This window comes from Oncorhynchus mykiss, chromosome 11 (genome assembly GCF_013265735.2).
Source record: "Oncorhynchus mykiss isolate Arlee chromosome 11, USDA_OmykA_1.1, whole genome shotgun sequence".
NCBI lineage: Eukaryota > Metazoa > Chordata > Actinopteri > Salmoniformes > Salmonidae > Oncorhynchus > Oncorhynchus mykiss.
This window is the reverse complement of record NC_048575.1, coordinates 43,901,915-43,922,266: the sequence shown is the minus strand read 5'-3', so window position 1 is coordinate 43,922,266 and position 20,352 is coordinate 43,901,915.

Here is a 20,352-nt window from a genome sequence, read left to right as displayed (position 1 = left end):
TGTTGGCCTAGTGGTGGGTAAAAACTAGAAAACACAGTTTCCCATCTTTTTCAGAAAAATGCATTGAAAGTATAGGGAGTGTTATTTTTTTCGCTGCGACCGGCAATCAGAGTTTACCCACCTATTTTTTTTACCACTACATCACCAGATACTGGTAGTCCTATTTGGGTGTTCAGGGTAATACACATTCTAGCCTAGTCTAGAAAATTGACCATGTGTGTTAGGGTGATCATCTTGTTTTCCTGGGACAGTTTCACCCCCATTTCAGTTGTCCCAACTTTTCAGGCTACAAAAAATGTCAATTTGTCATCAAGACGCAACAAATAATGTAGGCCTAATCAATAATCAATGGCAATCGCTGAATGTCACTAGACATACTTTTTTTGGTGTTTGTAACAGATGTCCATTTCCATTCATTAAAAGGAGTAGGTATACATACAGTTTGAATGCTGGAATAATTATAAAGTGATTTGTTTGACAATCAGATGAAAATATCATATCCTGGGTTGGACCCTAACCCCTCACCTTAAGTGCACTGTAGAGCATGTCTGTTTCATTATCTTCTAAGTAAGTCAAAGCGCTGCCAAACCAAGTAGGGTGAAAAAGTAGCTTGGTCGAACAAAATATTAAAATAGTCCATTAAGACACTCCATTAAAAACGCACATTCAACAATACCTAGGATTATTTGTATCTGCGTTTTTAAGTGCTGCTTTGCAAACCTAAAGTGGTGGAGCTGTTATTAATGCTACACTATATGGAATATGCAAAAAAAAAAAAAAAGCTCTTGTTGCTTTTTGTTCCTGTTGTGATAATGAATATCTGAATATTTCCAGAGCAGAAAAGATAGTAGACCACAATAGAATGTTCATGCACACTGTTTTTAAAGGGTGACAACAAAGGGTAAGCAATATAGCACGTCTTTCAGAAGTGAGAATGACCTTAGAACACATCCGTTTTATGGAACCTTTGCCTCTGTTCAAGGATCAGTAGATCCTGTATTAGATTATCCAATGCTTTGACCTAAACTTTTGCTAGAGGCACTGGCCTCTGTTGTCATTGCCCTTCTCAATCACCTTTGCATGTCTTCGTGAAAGGTCACCCGCAGCAATCTGTGTGTATTGCGTACATCACCATGTGTGTCTGTGTGTCTATGTGTGTATGTATGTCTGTGAGTCTGTGTATGTCTGTGAGTCTGTGTGTATGAATATGTGGGTACAGGGGCTTAATGTCATCATCCCCACAGTGAGGGAAAGTACAGTACATGTTCATTCAGTCACCACAAAACCTCTCAGTTCTACAGTATGTAGAGTGAATGGGTGTGCCCTAGGAGCCCAGGGGAATGAAGAAATCTGAATGCATTGAATGAAAATTAAGCAGATAAAACAACTGAAATCCAGCTTAAATGCAAGCAAAGCAAGAGAAGGACGTTTCATCCTGCTGGCTCTCCTGAGGTCAGAGACCTTGGTGAGTCTTTCATCTGGAATACAGGAATCTAGGGAGGAATTCAGCTGGAGAGAATGAGGAGAGAATGAGAGGTGGCCATGTTGTTTGTACAGTATGAAATTATGTGTGATATTATCACTCTTGTACATTGTCACCATAAGTATAGATCATATTTATTTTATTTTTATTTTCTTTATTGGCAGAAAATTTATTCGCTATCATTTCTTATGATCAACGTGGACGTTTGAACATCAAATCGGAAAGTTGCTAATCTCAATTTCTTTGTGTAATTCCAACCCAATTATTGTCTACCCTAGAGGAAACGCCAGCGAAAAAGGGGCAGTAGAGAGGGAAGTCCTGGCGAGACTAAGGTGAAAGGGAAACCGACCATCACTTCCCTCCATTTTATTGGCCAATGTAAAGTCACTTAATAATAAGATGGATGACCTCCAATCGCTTTCGGACAACATTCCCCCAAGGCTATGCAACTGGATGGATTCTCCATTCACCGAGCGGACAGGACATTGGATTGAGGGAAATTGAGAAGGGGAGGGTTATGCTTCTTCATCAACAGCAAATGGTGTGCTGACTCTAGTGTAGTGTAAGTCTCCACCTATTGCTAACCCGTCTTGGCACACCTGATGGTCAAATGTTGATCCTTCTACCTCCGGGGAGAGTTTTTAGCTGTTATCGTGACAACAGTTTATTAGGTTACACCACCCCGTTCATGAAAATGGATCACTCCTACAGACAGTGAGTCACATGGCCATGGCTTGCTATATAAATCAGACAGGCATTGAGGCATTCAGTTACTATTCGATTGAATGTTAGAATGTGCAACGTGTTATGCTCTTCGTGGCAGGAGCGCCAGATCCAGTATGTCAGAAAACATCCGCCCTCCTGAGACTTTCACGCGCAAGTGTCTAGGGTTTACCGAGAATGTTGTGACAAACAAAACATCCAGTCAGCGGCAGGCCTGTGGGCGAAAACAGCTCATTGATGAGAAAGGTTGAAGTGGAATGGCAAGAATCGTGAAAGCTAACAGGTGGTCCACTAACAGACAAATAACGGCGCAGATGGACTAAAACAAGATGTGGCTCCAGTGGGCCCACGATCACCAACACTGGGCAATTGAGGAGTAGAAAACATTACCTGGTCCAACGAATAATGGTTCCTGTTGCGTCATGATGATGGAAGAGGATTTGGGGTAGGCAGCATGAGTTCAGTGAACAATCCTGCCTGTTGTCAACAGTACAGGCTAGTGGCGGTGATGTACTGGTGTGGGGAATGTTTTCCTTGCACATGTTAGGTCCCTTGATAACAATTGAGCAACAATTAAACGCCACAGCCTATCTGAACAATGTTGTTGACCAAACCCAATAGAATTTTGGGATTAGATGTAACGGGCTGTTCGCAGCATGAATGTACCGCCCTCAAATCTGAAGCAACTGCATGATGCCATCACTTCATTATGGATCAACATCCATGTGGAACGTTTCCGACACCTTGTAGAATCCAAGCCCGAAAAATTCAGGCTGTTCTGGAGGCAAAGGAGGGTCTGACCCGGGTACTAGATGTGTGTACCTAAAAAACTGGCAACTGAGTGTACATTCCAACTCAGGACAAGAAGAAAAAACCAAACAAGCTGGAACTTAACCAACTGTAAGAGGCTATAAACAAGCAGGAATCCTATATGAGCACCCAGAGACTCCTTTTCTGGTTGCCAGTGATTTTATTTCCGTGTCAATTAGGACGTGATGCCCAACTTACATCAACATGTCTTCTTCACTGAAAATCAGATCAGGACTATATAGTCTATACTGCTTCCTGTCTACAAGCAGAAGCTTTACAAGGAAGTACCTGAATAGTGCTCCATTGAGAAATGCTCCTCGGGATTGGAGGCTATGCTACAGGACTGCTTTATATCGCTAACTGGAACATGTTCTGTGACTCCGCCGATAGCATTGATGAGTGTCACGTCTACTCCCGCTCCTCATCTCTGGCGCTCGTTGTCGCCAGTTTACCCATTATTATGCACACCTGTCACCATCGTTACACGCAACTGCGCCTCATGAGTCTCACCTGGACATCCCCTTGTTTATTCCCTCCCATATATCTGTCACTCCCTTTGGTTCTTAATTTAGGAGATTATTGTTTCTGTTTATGCGTTATAAACTCAGCAAAAAAAGAAACGTCCTCTTACTGTCATATGCATTTATTTTCAGCAAACTTAACATATGTTCATACAAGTATTTACTCAACAAAATTCAACAACTGAGACATAAACTGAACAAGTTCCACAGATATGTGACTAACAGAAATGGAATAATGTGTCCCTGAACAAAGGGAGGGAGTCAAAATCAAAAGTAACAGTCTGGTGGGGCCATCAGCTGCATTAAATACTGCAGTTTATCTCCTCCTCGTGGACTGCACCAGATTTACCAGTTCTTGCTGTGAGCTGTTTCCACACTCTTCCACCAAGGCATCTACAAGTCCCCAGACATTTTGGGGGGAATTGGCACTAGCCCTCACCCTCCGATCCAACAGGTCCCAAACCCATTGAGATCCAGGCTTGCAGGAAATCACGCACAGAACGAGCAGTATGGCTGGTGGCATTGTCATGCTGGAGGGTTATGTCAAGATGAGACTGCAGGAAGGGTACATGGGGGAGGAGGATGTCTTCCCTGTAACGCACAGCATTGAGATTGCCTGCAATGAACACAAGCTCAGACCGATGATGCTGTTACACACTTCCCCAGAATATGACGGACCCTCCACCTCCCAATTGATCCCCCCCCAGAGTACCTCCCTCGGTGTAACGCTCATTCCTTCCACGATAAACCAGAATCCGACCATCCCCCCTGGTCATATTCACTTTAAGGTGTAGACTTACCCCTTTAGCAGTGAGGTAATGGGAGCTGCTACCGGACCAAAACCCCGGATAAACCTCCGGTAGTAGTTGGAAAACGCCAGAAACCGCTGCACTTCCTTTACCATGGTGGTAGTCGGCCAATTACACACGGCTGAAATGCGGTCACTCTCCGTCTCCACCTCTGACGTGGAAATGCGGTACCCTAAGAAGGAAACGGACTGTTGGAAGAACAGACTTTCACAGCTTTGACGTACAGGTCATGCTCCAACAGTCGACCAAGCACCCTGCGCACCAGGGACACATGCTCGGCGTGTGTAGCGGAGTATATCAGAACGTCGTTGATATACACCACTACACCCTACCCGCACAGATCCTGGAAAATCTTGTCAACAAAGGCCTGGAAGACTGATGGAGCATTTATTAACCCGTACGGCATGACAAGGTACTCATAGTGCCCTGAGTTGATACTAAAGGCCGTCTTCCACTTGTCCCCCTCCCGGATACGCACCAGGTTATAAACGCTCCTGAGATCCAATTTTGTGAAGAAGCGCGTCCCTTGCATTGACTCGACCGCACTGGCGATGACAGGCAGTGGGTAGCTGTACCTCACAGTGATCTGATAGATCCCTCGATAGTCAATACACGGGCGCAGACCCCCATCCTTCTTCTTCACAAAAAATAAACTCGAGGAGGCAGGTGAGGTGGAGGGCCGAATGTATCCCTGCCCCAGGGATTCAGAGACATATGTTTCCATAGCCACCGTCTCCTCCTGAGGATACACGTGATACACAGAGGATACATGTGACTCCTGGGAAGTGCTGCATCTACCAGGAGATTTATTGCACAGTCCCCCCGTTGATGAGGTGGTAATTTAGTCGCCCTCTTCTTACAGAAGGTGAGAGCCAAATCGGCATATTCTGAGGGGATACGCACGGTGGAGAGCTGGTAGTCGCACCGATGGAAAACCTCACACACCTCCCTGACCACCCTCGTGACCACCCCTTGAGAGCCCTCTGTTGCCACTAAATAGTGGGGTCATGACAGGCCAACCAGGGTAAGCCCAGCACCATGGGAAACACAGAAGAATCAATAAGGAAGAGACTGATTCTCTCCTTACGAGAGAACCCTTATACCATGTCAAGTGGAGCGGGGGCCTCCCTAATCAGCCCTGACCCTAATGGTCGACTATCTAGGGCATGGGTGTCAAACTCTGGCCCGTGGGCCAAATTTGGCCCGCGAGGTAATTATATTTGGCCCGCGAGACAATACCAAATTACTACTAGAGCTGGCCCGCCGGTATTATACAGCGCATTCACCACTAATACTACGAATCCCATAATGCTCTGCTGTTTTCGCGCGCCAATCAGGACAGGACCCAGAAACGCTCTCTCCTCTGTGACAGTAGTCATAGCAACATAGACGCTACAACTGTCAGCGAGCTAACCCTTCCCAAAAATGGCGAAAAGAAAGGCAGAAAACAGGAGCTTTCTGGACAAGTGGGAGGCAGAATATCTGTTTACATATGTAAAAGACAAACCTGTTTGTCTTGTTTGTGGAGTCAACGTGGCTGTAAGTAAGGAGTACAACATTAGACGACACTATGAAACGAAACACCATGACAAATACAAGGACCTGGACATGACTCAAAGGAGCCAGAAAGTAGAGGAGATTAAAAGAAGTTTGGTTTCACAACAGAATATGTTTAAAAAAGCCACATCACAAAGCGAGGCTGCTGTAAAGGCTAGTTATATAGTGGCAGCAGAGATCGCAAAATCAGCCCGGCCCTTTAATGAGGGAGAGTTCATGAAAAAGTGCATGATGAAGGTTTGTGACCTCGTATGCCCAGAGAAAAAACAAGCATTTTCAAACGTGAGCCTGAGCAGGAACACAGTAGCTGATCGCACATGTGATCTTGCCACCAATCTGTATGACCAGCTGATGGAAAAGGGAAAAGATTTTGTTGCGTTCTCCCTCGCTGTGGATGAGAGCTGCGACGCATCTGATACTGCTCAGCTGTCAGTCTTCATCCGTGGAGTGGACTCAAATCTGTGTGTTACGGAGGAGCTATTAGGATTCAAATCAATGCATGGCACAACCACAGGAAAGGAAATCTTTGAGGAGGTTTCCAAATGTGTAACTGAAATAAAGCTGCCGTGGGATAAACTCGTTGGATTAACGACAGATGGTGCGCCAGCGATGTGCGGTAAAAAGAGTGGACTGGTGGGCATGGTTCGGGAGAAGATGCGGGAAGAGAACTGTGCAGGTGAGCTAACTGTTTACCACTGCATCATACATCAGGAAGCACCGTGTGCCAAAGCCCTAAAGATGGAACATGTTATGACCACAGTAACACAGGTAGTTAACTTTATAAGAGCCAAAGGTCTAAATCACCGCCAGTTTAAATATTTTCTGGAGGAGTGTGGTTCGGAATACGCAGACGTGCCGTATCACACAGAGGTGAGATGGCTAAGCAGAGGAAAAGTACTGAACAGATGTTTCGAGCTGCGTGAGGAAATATGTCAATTCCTGGAAACCAAAGGGAAGGATACAGCAGAGCTCCGGGAGCAAAAGTTCCTGTGTGAGCTGGCCTTTCTCTGTGACATCTCGAGCCATCTCGATGCGCTGAACCTGCAGCTTCAGGGGCGGGGGCGCATCATCACAGACATGTACGCTGCAGTGAGGGCCTTCAACTGTGCCTGTGGGAGAATCAGATGCTGCAAGGAAACCCTTGCCATTTTCCCTGCTGCCAATCCATAAAAGCGCAGATCTCTACCGCCGTGTTCCCATGCGCACAGTTTGCTGAAAAACTCAGTGTTCTCGCCGCTGAGTTTAGCCGGCGATTTGCCGACTTCGATGCCCAGAAATGCAAGTTTGAACTGCTTAGTAATCCCTTCGCAGTTGATGTGGAAAATGCACCAACCAACATCCAAATGGAGCTGATTGAACTCCAGTGCAACGACACGCTGAAGTCAAAGTATGATGCTGTGGGCGCCGCACAGTTTCCACGGTTCATCCCTGACACAATGCCTCAGCTCCGCACCCAAGCTGCTCAGATGCTCTCCATGTTCGGCAGCACTTATCTATGCGAGCAACTTTTCTCCTCGATGAAGATGACCAAAACAACTCACAGGAGACGTCTGACTGATGAACATCTTCGCTCGATACTGAGGATTTCTTCAGCTCAGAGCTTGAGCCCAGACATTGATGAACTAGCATCCAAGAAGAGATGCCAGGTATCTGGCTTGGGCACATCAGATTAGACCAGTGTGCAATAATTAACGTTTTCTTTATGCACTTTTTCTTGCTACAAGGCATGGGCTTGAATGGTTGATTGATTTATTATCATTTTATTTGTAAAATTATTAGCCAGTGGAAAATTTTTATTTTGGTATTTAAATCAGAAGGCTGCAAATAGAAAAGAGGCATACAATTTTTATTTAAATTTTATTTATTTAATAAATGAATGCCATTGATGTGTTTTTTCATTTGAAATTCGATTTTGCATGTCTCCACTATTAAATTACAGTGCCTTGCGAAAGTATTCGGCCCCCTTGAACTTTGCGACCTTTTGCCACATTTCAGGCTTCAAACATAAAGATATAAAACTGTATTTTTTTGTGAAGAATCAACAACAAGTGGGACACAATCATGAAGTGGAACGACATTAATTGGATATTTCAAACTTTTTTAACAAATCAAAAACTGAAAAATTGGGCGTGCAAAATTATTCAGCCCCTTTACTTTCAGTGCAGCAAACTCTCTCCAGAAGTTCAGTGAGGATCTCTGAATGATCCAATGTTGACCTAAATGACTAATGATGATAAAATACAATCCACCTTTGTGTAATCAAGTCTCTGTATAAATGCACCTGCACTGTGATAGTCTCAGAGGTCCGTCAAAAGCGCAGAGAGCATCATGAAGAACAAGGAACACACCAGGCAGGTCCGAGATACTGTTGTGAAGAAGTTTAAAGCCGGATTTGGATACAAAAAGATTTCCCAAGCTTTAAACATCCCAAGGAGCACTGTGCAAGCGATAATATTGAAATGGAAGGAGTATCAGACCACTGCAATCTACCAAGACCTGGCCGTCCCTCTAAACTTTCAACTCATACAAGGAGAAGACTGATCAGAGATGCAGCCAAGAGGCCCTTGATCACTCTGGATGAACTGCAGAGATCTACAGCTGAGGTGGGAGACTCTGTCCATAGGACAACAATCAGTCGTATATTGCACAAATCTGGCCTTTATGGAAGAGTGGCAAGAAGAAAGCCATTTCTTAAAGATATCCATAAAAAGTGTCGTTTAAAGTTTGCCACAAGCCACCTGGGAGACACACCAAACATGTGGAAGAAGGTGCTCTGGTCAGATGAAACCAAAATTGAACTTTTTGGCAACAATGCAAAACGTTATGTTTGGCGTAAAAGCAACACAGCTGAACACACCATCCCCACTGTCAAACATGGTGGTGGCAGCATCATGGTTTGGGCCTGCTTTTCTTCAGCAGGGACAGGGAAGATGGTTAAAATTGATGGGAAGATGGATGGAGCCAAATACAGGACTATTCTGGAAGAAAACCTGATGGAGTCTGCAAAAGACCTGAGACTGGGACGGAGATTTGTCTTCCAACAAGACAATGATCCAAAACATAAAGCAAAATCTACAATGGAATGGTTCAAAAATAAACATATCCAGGTGTTAGAATGGCCAAGTCAAAGTCCAGACCTGAATCCAATCGAGAATGTGTGGAAAGAACTGAAAACTGCTGTTCACAAATGCTCTCCATCCAACCTCACTGAGCTCGAGCTGTTTTGCAAGGAGGAATGGGCAAAAATTTCAGTCTCTCGATGTGCAAAACTGATAGAGACATACCCCAAGCGACTTACAGCTGTAATCGCAGCAAAAGGTGGCGCTAAAAAGTATTAACTTAAGGGGGCTGAATAATTTTGCACGCCCAATTTTTCCATTTTTGATTTGTTAAAAAAGTTTGAAATATCCAATAAATGTCGTTCCACTTCATGATTGTGTCACACTTGTTGTTGATTCTTCACAAAAAAATATAGTTTTATATCTTTATGTTTGAAGCCTGAAATGTGGCAAAAGGTCACAAAGTTCAAGGGGGCCGAATACTTTCGCAAGGCACTGTATATATTGTATGGTAATAAGCGATGCTTGTTCCATATTCAATGTTAAAGCAAAACTTGTTTGGGTCCATATTAAAAGGTTAATTTGTTCAGTGTTGGCCCGTGACTTTGTTCAGGTTTTACATTTTGGCCCACTGGGTATTTGAGTTTGACACCCCTGATCTAGGGCATGCACAGGGAAGGGCATATGCACAGGAACAAGGGGAATCAATAAACTATGAGCAAATGAACGGTCAATGAAATGTCCAGTTGCGCCTGAATCTACTAATGCCTTATGCTGGGAATGCGGGGGAAAACTAAGGAAATGAAACAAACACATACATATGAGCAACAGGGGGTCCTGGGTGAGCCTGGTACCGACTCACCGGGGGTGATACGATTTTACCCTGCCTGCTGCCTCGACTCCCTGAGGAATCACCCATTACCGACCAGCAGTGTGCCCTCTGTGGCCACAGATGGTGCAGGGAATGGCCCCTCTTCCGGTCACCCTAAGTGCAGCACCTCCCAGATCCATGGACGTCAGTGCGGAGGTGCTGGGGGATGGAACTGACGGGTCCCGATCTGGACGTGGGCGGGCAGTCAGCAAGTTGTCCAGCCAGATGGACAGGTCCACCAGCTGGTCCAATGTGAGGGTGGTGTCTCGGCAGGCCAACTCCCGATGGACGTCCTCGCGCAGACGGCACCTGTAGTGATGGACCAGGGCCAGCATGTGATCCATGGCTGTGCCCAGACATTGCAACATGGTTGCGTGCTGTTGAACGCGCTCCTCCACTGCAACTGGAACGGCGTCTGCTCATGCTGACTCCATTCTTCAGGTGAGTGATTCTGTATAATAGACAGACACACTTTAATACCGGTTAACTTGTTATGCCTGCAACCCGTTAACAGGATAATTGTCATCAACAACCGTTGAATTGCATAGCGCTACATTCAATGAATATTACTAAAAATATTTTCTTCATGAAATCACAAGTGCAATATAGGAAACACAGTTTAGCCTTTTATTAATCCACCTGTTGTGTCAGATTTTGAAAATGTGCTTTACAGCGAAAGCAATCCAAGTGTTTGTGTAAGTTTATCGATCGCTCGACAAAACATTAAGTACACTTAGCATCAGGTAGCTTGGTCACGAAAATCAGAAAAGCAATCAAATTAATTGTTTACCTTTGACGATCTTCGGATGTTTTCACTCACGAGACTCCCAGTTAATAAATGTTCCTTCTGTTCCACTTGGCGCGATGTTATCGTTCTGGCTCATTTTTCTAAATAAAAGCCTGAAACTACGTCTGAAGACTCTTGACACCTTGAGGAAGCAATAGGAAAATTAATCTGGTTAATATCCCTTTAAATGGAGTAAAGGGAGGCTATGGAACATAGATGGAAGCCACTTCCTGTTTTTATTTTCCTCAGGGTTTCGCCTGCAATATCAGTTCTGTTATACTCACAGACAATATTTTGACAGTTTTGGAAACTTTAGAGTGTTTTCTATCCAATACTAATAATACTATGCATATATTAGCAACTGAGACTGAGGAGCTGGCCTTTTACAATGGGCACCGTTTCATCCAAGCTACTCAATACTGCCCCTGCAGCCATAAGAAGTTAACAAATGACAGCACATCGAACGCCTAACGCCGCCCGAACAAGGAGAGGGACAGACTTCGGCGGAAGTCGTGACAGTTGGACTTGTATCCGAAAGGTTGCAAAATTGACACAAAAGCTCATTTGTTTTGCTGACTTTGAGGGAGAGGTTGTTGTCCTGGAACCACAATGCCAGGTCACTGACCTTCTCTCTATAGACAATCTCATCGTGGCCAGTGATGGCCTACCACCGTAGTGTTGTCAGAAACGTAATGATGGTGTTTGGAGTCGTGTGAGGCGACGCAGTCATGGGTGAACAGGGAATACAGGAGGGAACTAAGCACGCATCCATGAGGGACCCCCGTGTCGCGAGTCAGCGTGAAAAATGTTATTTTACCTACCCTCACCACCTGGGGAGGTCTGCCAGGAAGTCCAGGATCCAGTTGCAGAGGGAGGTGTTCAGTCCCAGCATCCTAAACGTAGTGTTGATCTTGGAGGGCACTATGGTGTTGAATGCTGAGCTGTAGTCAATTAATTAACAGCGTTGTCATATAGGTGTTCCTCTTATCCAGGTGGGAGATGGCAGTGTGGAGTGCCAAAGAGACTGTGTCATATGTGGATCTGTTGGGGCGATATGCGAATTGGAGTGGGTCTGTTGTGTCTGGACTGATGGTATTGATGTGAGCCATGACCTTTCAAAGCATTTCACGGCTACAGATGATATACTCTTATTGTGAAGTGCACTGTAAAAGCCCTCAAAAAGAGACGGCTCTAACTTAGTTCTAAATACTCATAGTTTCAAACAGAATTAATGCACCACCAGTATATTAATTGAATTCAATGTCTTCCATTTGGAGAAAGTTAATGCTCTTCATGTGAATGGACAATTCCACATAAAAAATGTATTCTTGCTGCCGACAAGATGGCTTTCTGAGTTGGTAATTGTTACATGAATTTCTAAACTCCCAGTAGAATTTGCTGGCTCCAAATGACATGAAGCGAAAGTGCTCTTTCCCCTCTCATCTCGGAGGTAAGTGGGAGAGAAAAATCACAGGAAACTAATTTCTCACTTTTGTCCCTTGCTATTTAAGGCATATTGTAGAGTAGATAGAATACTCTCCCTACCTCTTCCCAGCCCAGTCAACCATAATCTATACTCATGAAAGCACTTGGCTCTATTGGTTTTCTTCCACCTCAAAGACAAAGGGGTCAATTCAGTTGAACTTGTCGAAGGATGCATGGGGTAAAACTAGAAATAGACTATTTGTTGTAAGAAAGTTTGAATAGAAGATATGTCAAAATGCACATTCCCTCAGCACATGTCATGTTACTCTGGCAGACCATTTAAAGGTTTCTGATTTGTAAAAGGGTCAAAGATTTCCACCAAATGAGATCTACAATGTAGACATTCTCTTTCATTAAGCTTTAAATCACTAGACACAGCCTAGGGAGAGCGGGCATTCAGTTTATAACGGGTTACGACTCAAGGGTCTTCAGATCACTGACAAGTTACTTTTGAATTAATGCTTCACTTAAGCTATGTTGAAAAAATAGCCAAGATATTGAGAGAGATAGGTAATTTGCATTCATCAGACACTTAGACAGAAGATGAACTGCAAGATGCCAGCACGTCAAACACAAGCCTTAAGGCAATGTCTATCTTTCTCAACAGAACAATGAACTACATTAGAATATCAACTCACTTTAGCTTGGAAACAGGATACAACGTCGAAAAGTAAACATAGCTGGAGACACCTTGCTGTTTTTGACAGAGATTTGCAGTGGCTAATTAACAGTAAATAAGTGAATGTTGTTTCACCTCACAGTTAGTCAAGATGTTTAGCTTGCCAGCTAAATTGTTTACAGTTAGTTAGCAGTCACTTCAACAATATTTTTCTAGCTACAGTATTGCTGCCGTGTCAATAATAACCTGTCTCCAAAAATGACAGGTGTCTCAGATTGTGTTTACATTTTACCATTGTGATGTATACACTTTCAAGACATTAAAACCTGTTCCAATCGTGTTAAAATAGGGTGATGAGTAACATTATTAATACATACATCAAAGATTAGGCAATCCCGAAATGGACTTGACCTCAAAAACAATGCATGTCTCACCCTTTAACCCACTTCCACTTTCCTACAGGTAAACCCCAACACCAGTTGCTGTGAGCGCTGCTGTCTGTACCGGGATCCTGTCACATCGTCAGAGCGCGAAGTATGTTTGTTGTTGTTGAACGCTGTTGAGCGCCGAAATCTGAACTAGAGACCTCAGTTTAAATGCTGACAGTGTTTTTACATGCTTTTATTTTGTTGGGCTTAGTTGCTGTGAGCGCTGCTCATTTTCCCAGGATCTTGACATATACAGTACCGCATAGGGGCAGAGACACGAAAGCCCAGCTATAGCTGGCTCGGTGGTCTCAAATGAAGGTCGCTATTGAACGTTTCCAGCACTGCAGGAGCTATGTTTACTTAGCTTTTTTTCCGGGACAATGTGGCCTAACTGACTTTCAATGTAGCAACTGCTTGCTTGCGGAGGACTACAGGATCGAAGTGGCTACTCTTAGCAAGCAAGTAGCAAACCTACACAAGCTACTGGGGAATCCACGCCCGCTTTATTTTTCTTCCACCTCAGTAGCTGGATGCCACTCTGGTCCGAGAGACGATTGAGCACCATGTCGGCTCTCCACAGCCGACTGGCCGGTGCTCAGCAGGGTTCCATCCCGAAGGGGTCTCCCCCTTCCCTGGAGAACAGAGCTGATCTCGACCCAACCTAAAAGATGTGGAATTCGAAGAAAGCATCCTCTGACAACGGGGGTTTCCTTGGAGATGTTGAGCTCGGATCTGACACAGACCAGAAGCAGCTTTGCCGCCCTGGATCCAGTGTTTCGAGCACCTTCTTGCTGGGTGGCTTCCCATTCAAGATTGGATTCGGAGGTACCTGCATCTTCATCCTCGGTTCTGTCTACCTCTCTGCTGGCTTCTACCTCAGGTTCCGATCCTCGGAGCTCCCACCCTCATCAGACCATGAGGCTGCCCGAGAGACTGGCCCTTTCAACATCACCAGCTGTCATCATGGGCAGCTCTCTGGTGAGAAACATCTCAGTTCCCAAGGCAAAATCCCTGTGCTACCCAGGAGCACGAGTACGAGTTCTACCACAGATGCTGTTAGCTGACACTGTCATAGTCCATGTGGGGTCAAACGACATCAGGAGGGCTAGCACGGATCATCTGAAAAATGGATTTTAAAGATCTGATTTAAACATTAAAAGACTCTAAAATACGGGCATTCATTTCAGGTCCAGTACCATCTTTGGGCCGTGGGTGTGAAAGATTCAGCTGACAGCTGGCATTACACATCTGGCTAAAAAATCACTTTTATAGATAACTTTGACACCTTCTGGAAACATAAGAAACTCTGCAGGAATGACAGTCCATCTTTGCAATGATCCAAGACCAGCTCAGTTAATCCCTACCATTGTGATAATGAGTCGTCATAATGCTGCATCAAATGTACATGATCCTAGAGGCATTGGCAAACACAACGTAAGTAACTTAATGTATTTGCCCCTAATTTCCCCGAATACCTCTGTTTATCCTACAGGTATTGTATGCAGTAATCATGAGCCTATGAACCAGAGTTACACTGTTAGCACTGAGGCTGTGTGCCCTAGTAGGAAGACCTCTTTGTGCAGCACACCCTGCACTAGCAGTTCCAATATAAATAACATGAGGAAGTCTACTTCTGATAATCTTCCCAGTAAAGCATATTAACATATGTAACCTGAGAAACAAGGTCCATGAAGTCAATAACTTGCCTGTAACAGATGACATTCATATTCTGACTATCTCAGATAACACCTTTGTTGTAGCAATACATGGTTATAACATCTACAGAAAAGACAGAAATGATAATGGTGGCGGTGTTGCGGTCTATATTCATAAGCACATTCCTGTAAAGCTTAAAGATGATCTAATGTTAAATACTGTTGAAGTAATATGCCTACAGGTTCATCTGCCTCACCTAAAGCCCATTCTTGTGGGCAGCTGCTATAGACCACCAGGTGCTAACAGTCAGCATCTGGATAATACGTGTGAAATGCTTGATAATGTATGTCATGTCAACAGAGAAGTATATTTTCTGGGTGATTTAAATATTGACTGGCTCTCATCAAGCTGCCCACTCAAAAAAAAAATCAACTGTAACCAGTGCCTGCAACTGGTTCAGGTTGTCAGTCAACCTACCAGGGTAGTTACAAACAGCACAGGAATTAAATCATCAACATGTATTGATCACATCTTTACTAATGCTGCAGAAATTTGCTTTAAATAATAGCCATATATAGGAAAACCAAAGTTCCAAAAGCTGGGCCTAAAATAGTGTATAAAATGTCATACAATGAGTTTTGTAGTGATTCATTTAATTAAGAAGGCTCCGACAGAGCGGGTCGCCTCGCTTAGGAGTCCTTAGGAAACTATGCAGTATTTTGTTTTTTATGTCATTTTTTATTACATTGTTAGCGCCGAAAATCTTAAATGTTATTACATACAGCCAGGAAGAACTATTGGATATCAGAGTGACGTCAACTTACCAACATTATGAACAGGAATACGACTTTCCTGAAGAGAAATCCTTTGTTTGCATTTGATCAAATTCCAGAGGCCAACCCAAAACAACGTTGCCACAGAAGAGGTAGACGGAGCGGCCTTCCGGTCAGACTTCAGAGGCGTAAACACCACCACCAGCATATTACTCACCAATGTCCAGTCTCTAGACAACAAGGTGGACAAAATTAGGGCAATGGTTGCTTTCCAGAGAGACATCAGGGATTGTAACATACTCTGCTTTACGGAAACATGGCTCTCTCGGGATATGTAGTCAGAGTCGATACAGCCACCGGGATTCTTTATGCGCCGACAGAAATAAACATCTCTCTAGTACGAAGAAGGGTGGGGGTATATGCTTCATGATTAACGACTGATGGTGTAATCGTAACAACATACAGGAACTCAAGTCCTTTTGTTCACCTGACCTAGAACTCCTCAAAATCAAATGCCGACCATATTAAATCTCAAGATAATTCTCGGCGGTTATTGTCACAGCCGTGTATATCCCCTCTCAAGCCGATACCACGACGGCCCTCAAGGAACTTCACTGTACTCTATGCAAACTGGAAACCACATATCCTGACGCTGCATTTATTGTAGCTGGGGATTTTAATGAAGACATTTTGAGAACAAGGCTACCTAAATTCTATCAGGAAATTGATTGTAGCACTCGTGCGGGCAATACACTGCATACAAGGCCCTCCTATCGGTAAATCTGACCACGGCTCCATTTTGCTCCCCCCGTCCTGTTAGCAAAAACTCAAACAGGAGGTACTCGTGACAAGAACTAGTATATGCTGGTTTGACCAATCGGAATCTACGCTTCAAGATTGTTTTGATCACAAGGACTGGGAAATGTTCCAGGTAGCCTCAGAGAATAATATTGATTTATACGCTGATTCGGTGAGTGTGTTTATAAGGAAGTGCATTGGAGATGTTGTATGTACCCACTGTGACTATTAAAACCTACCCTAACCAGAAACCGTGGATAGATGGAGGCAGTCGCCCCAAACTGAAAGCGCGAACCACCGCATTTAACCTTAGCAAGGTTACTGGGAATATGGCCGAATACAAACAGCGTAGTTATTCCCTCCGCAAGGCAATCAAACAAGCGAAATGTCGGTATAGGGACAAAGTGGAGTTGCAATTCAACGGCTCAGACACAAGACGTACTGTATGTGCCAGGATCTACTGGCAATCGCAGATACATTGAATACAACAAAAAGAAAACCAGCCATGTGACAATGGAGTGCTACCGACGCTACAAAAGGACTCTGTCCTCTCCCTCTCCTTCTCCGTGGCTGACGTGAGTAAGACATTTAAATGTGTCAACGCTCACAAGACTGCCGGCCCAGATGGCATCCCTAGCCACGTCCTCAGAGTATGAGCAGACCAGCTTGCTGGTGTGTTCACAGACATATTCAATGTCTCCCTATCCCAGTCTGCTGTCTCCACATGCTTCAAGATGGCCACCATTATTCCTGTACCCAAGAAAGCAAAGGTAACTGATCTAAATGACTATCGCCCTATAGCACTCACTGCTGTCATCATGAAGTGCTTTGAGAGACTAGTCAAGGATCATATCACCTCCAACTTAACTGCCACCCTAGACTCATTTCAATGGCATGCTGCCCAAATATGTCCACAACATATGCCAACCTTTGTAAGAATGTTGCTCCAAGTGGTATATATAAAGATCCAGTCCATTAAAAAAATTGGAGGCCTCTTACACTTCAATGTTGTGATGCAAAAATTCTGGCTAAATGCTTAGCGCATAGAATTAAAAAAGTACTATCAGATCAGACAGGTTTTTTACATGGACGATACATTGGCAGTAATTGAAGACTAGTACTGGAAGCAATAGAATACTATGAAATATCTGGGAAACAAGTCCTGGTTTTCCCCGCTGACTTTGAAAAGGATTTTGATAAAGTACGACTGGAGTTCAAAACCTGGAATATTTAAATATTGGAGAATCTCATTTAAAATGGGTTAAAGTTATGTATAGCAACCCTAAGTGTAAAATAGTAAATAATTGCTAAATCTCAGAAAGTTGAGATGCACAATTGAGAGCATCCTGTCGGGCTGTATCAACGCCTGGTACGGCAACTGCACCGCCCACAACCGCAGAGCTCTCCAGAGGGTAGTACAGTCTGGACAACGCATCACTGGGGGAAAACCACCTGCCCTCCAGGACACACCTACAGTACCCGTTGTCACAGGAAGGCCAAAAAGATCATCAAGGAAAACAACCACCCGAGCCACTGCATGTTCACCACACTACTATCCAGAAGGCGAGGTCAGTACAGGTGCATCAAAGCTGGGACCGAGAGACTGAGAAATAGTTTCTATCTCAAATAAACAGCCGTAACTAACACAGAGAGGCTGCTGCCTAGACTAAAATCATAGGCCACTTTAATAAATAGATCACAAGTCACTTTAATAATGCCACTTTAATAATGCTTACATTTCTTGCATTACTCAGCCCATATTTAGATAGTCCATTTTTTACAATCTATTGCATCTTGCCTATGCCGCTCAGTCATCGCTCATCCATATATTTCAATGTATATATTCTTATTCCATCCCTTTACTTAGATTCGTGTGTATTAAGTAGTTGTAGAATTGTTTGATTCCTTGTTAAATATTACTGCAATGTCGGAACTAGAAGCCCAAGCATTTTGCTACACTTGCAATAACATCTACTAAACATGTGTAGGTGACCAATAGAGTTTGATTTGATGATGTAAATAATATTTGCTGATCTGTGGTGTGTAATGAGGAGCAACCAGATGCTGCACTTGACACATTTATGAAATTGCTTATCCCAGTTACTAATAAGCATGCACCCATTAATAAAATGACTGTGAAAACTGTTCAATCCCCTTGGATTGATGAGGAAATTAAAAATTGTATGGTTGACAGGGATGAGGCAAAATGTATGGCAATTAAGTGTGGGAGCCCAACTGATTGGCAAACGTACTGCAAATTAAGAAATGTGACTAAACTAAATAAAAATAAAAATAAACTACACTATGAAACAAAGATAAATTATATAAAGAATGATAGTAAAAAGCTTTGAGGCACATTAAATTCAATTTTGTAAAAAAAGGCAACTCGGCTCCATCATTCATTGAATCAGATGGCTCATTCATCACAAAGTCCAACTACTTTACTACGTTTTTATTGGCAAGATTAGGAAACTTAGGTTAGACATGCCAGAAACAAACGCTGAAACTACACACCCAAGTACATGTATTTCGGACCAAATTATGAAAGACAAGAATTGTAATTTTGAATTCTGTAAAGTCAGTGTGGAAGAGGTGAATTTTTGTTGTTGTTGTCTATCAACAATGACAAGCCACCAGGGTCTGACAATCTGGATGGAACATTACTGAGGATAATGGCAGACAATATTTCTGCTCCTATTTGCCACATGTTCAATTTAACCCTACTAGAAAGTGTGTGCCCTCAGGCCTGGAGGGAAGCTAAAGTCATTCCGCTACCCAAGAAGAGTAAAGACCCCGTTACTGGCTCAAATAGCCGACCAATCAGCCTGTTACCAACCCTTAGTAAATGTCAGTAAAAAATTGTGTTTGACCAGATACAATGCTATTTGACAGTAAACAAATTGACAACAGTCTTTCAGCACACTTATAGGGAAGGACACTCAACAAGCACAGCACTTACGCAAATGACTAATGACTGGCTGAGAGAAATTGATGATGAAAGGGGACTGTCTTGTTAAACTTCAGTGCAGCTTTTGACATTATCGATTATAGTCTGCTGCTGGAAAAAATGTATGTGTTATGGCTTTACACCCCCTGCTATAATGTGGATAAAAAGTTAATTGTCTAACAGAACACTGAGGGTGTTCTTTAAAACCTCTCTGGTACCAGTGGGACGGTAGGGTCCCACCACGACAACAGCAAGTGAAATTGCAGGGCGCCAAATTCGAAACAACAGAAATTCCACAATTAAAATTGCTCAAATATAGAAGTATTATACACAATTTCAAAGATAAATGTCTTGTACATCCAACCACAGTGTCTGATTTCAAAAAGGCTTTACGGTGAAAGCACACCACACGATTATGTCAGTTCAGCGCCTAGCCACAGAAAAGCATACAGCCATTTTTCAACCAAGGAAAGGGCTCACAAAAGTCAGAAATAGCGATTCAATTAATCACTAACCTTTGATGATCTTCATCAGATGGCACTCACAGGACTTCATGTTACACAATAAATGTGTGTTTTGTTCAATAAAGTTAATCTTTATGTCCAAAAACCTAATTTGAAATTGGCACGTTATGTACAGTAATAATTGTCTCAAACAAACATCCGGTGAAATTTCAGAGAGCCACATCAAATTACAGAAATACTCATCATAAACATTGATGAAAAATATAAGTTTTATACATAGGATTAAAGATAAACGTTTTGTTAATCCAGCCACTGTGTCAGATTTCAAAAAGACTTTACGGCAAAAGCACACCACGCGATTATGTTAGGTCAGCGCCTAGCCACAAAAAAACATACAGCCATTTTCCAACCAAGGAGAGGTGTCACAAAAGTCAGAAATAGCGTTAACATTAATCACTTACCTTTGATTAAATCCCGAATGCTGCCCCCTACCCTACCCTAAATTAAAGAAGCCTCTCAATCATAATCAAGGTAAAATCAGGAATTCCCCAGGGTAGCTGTT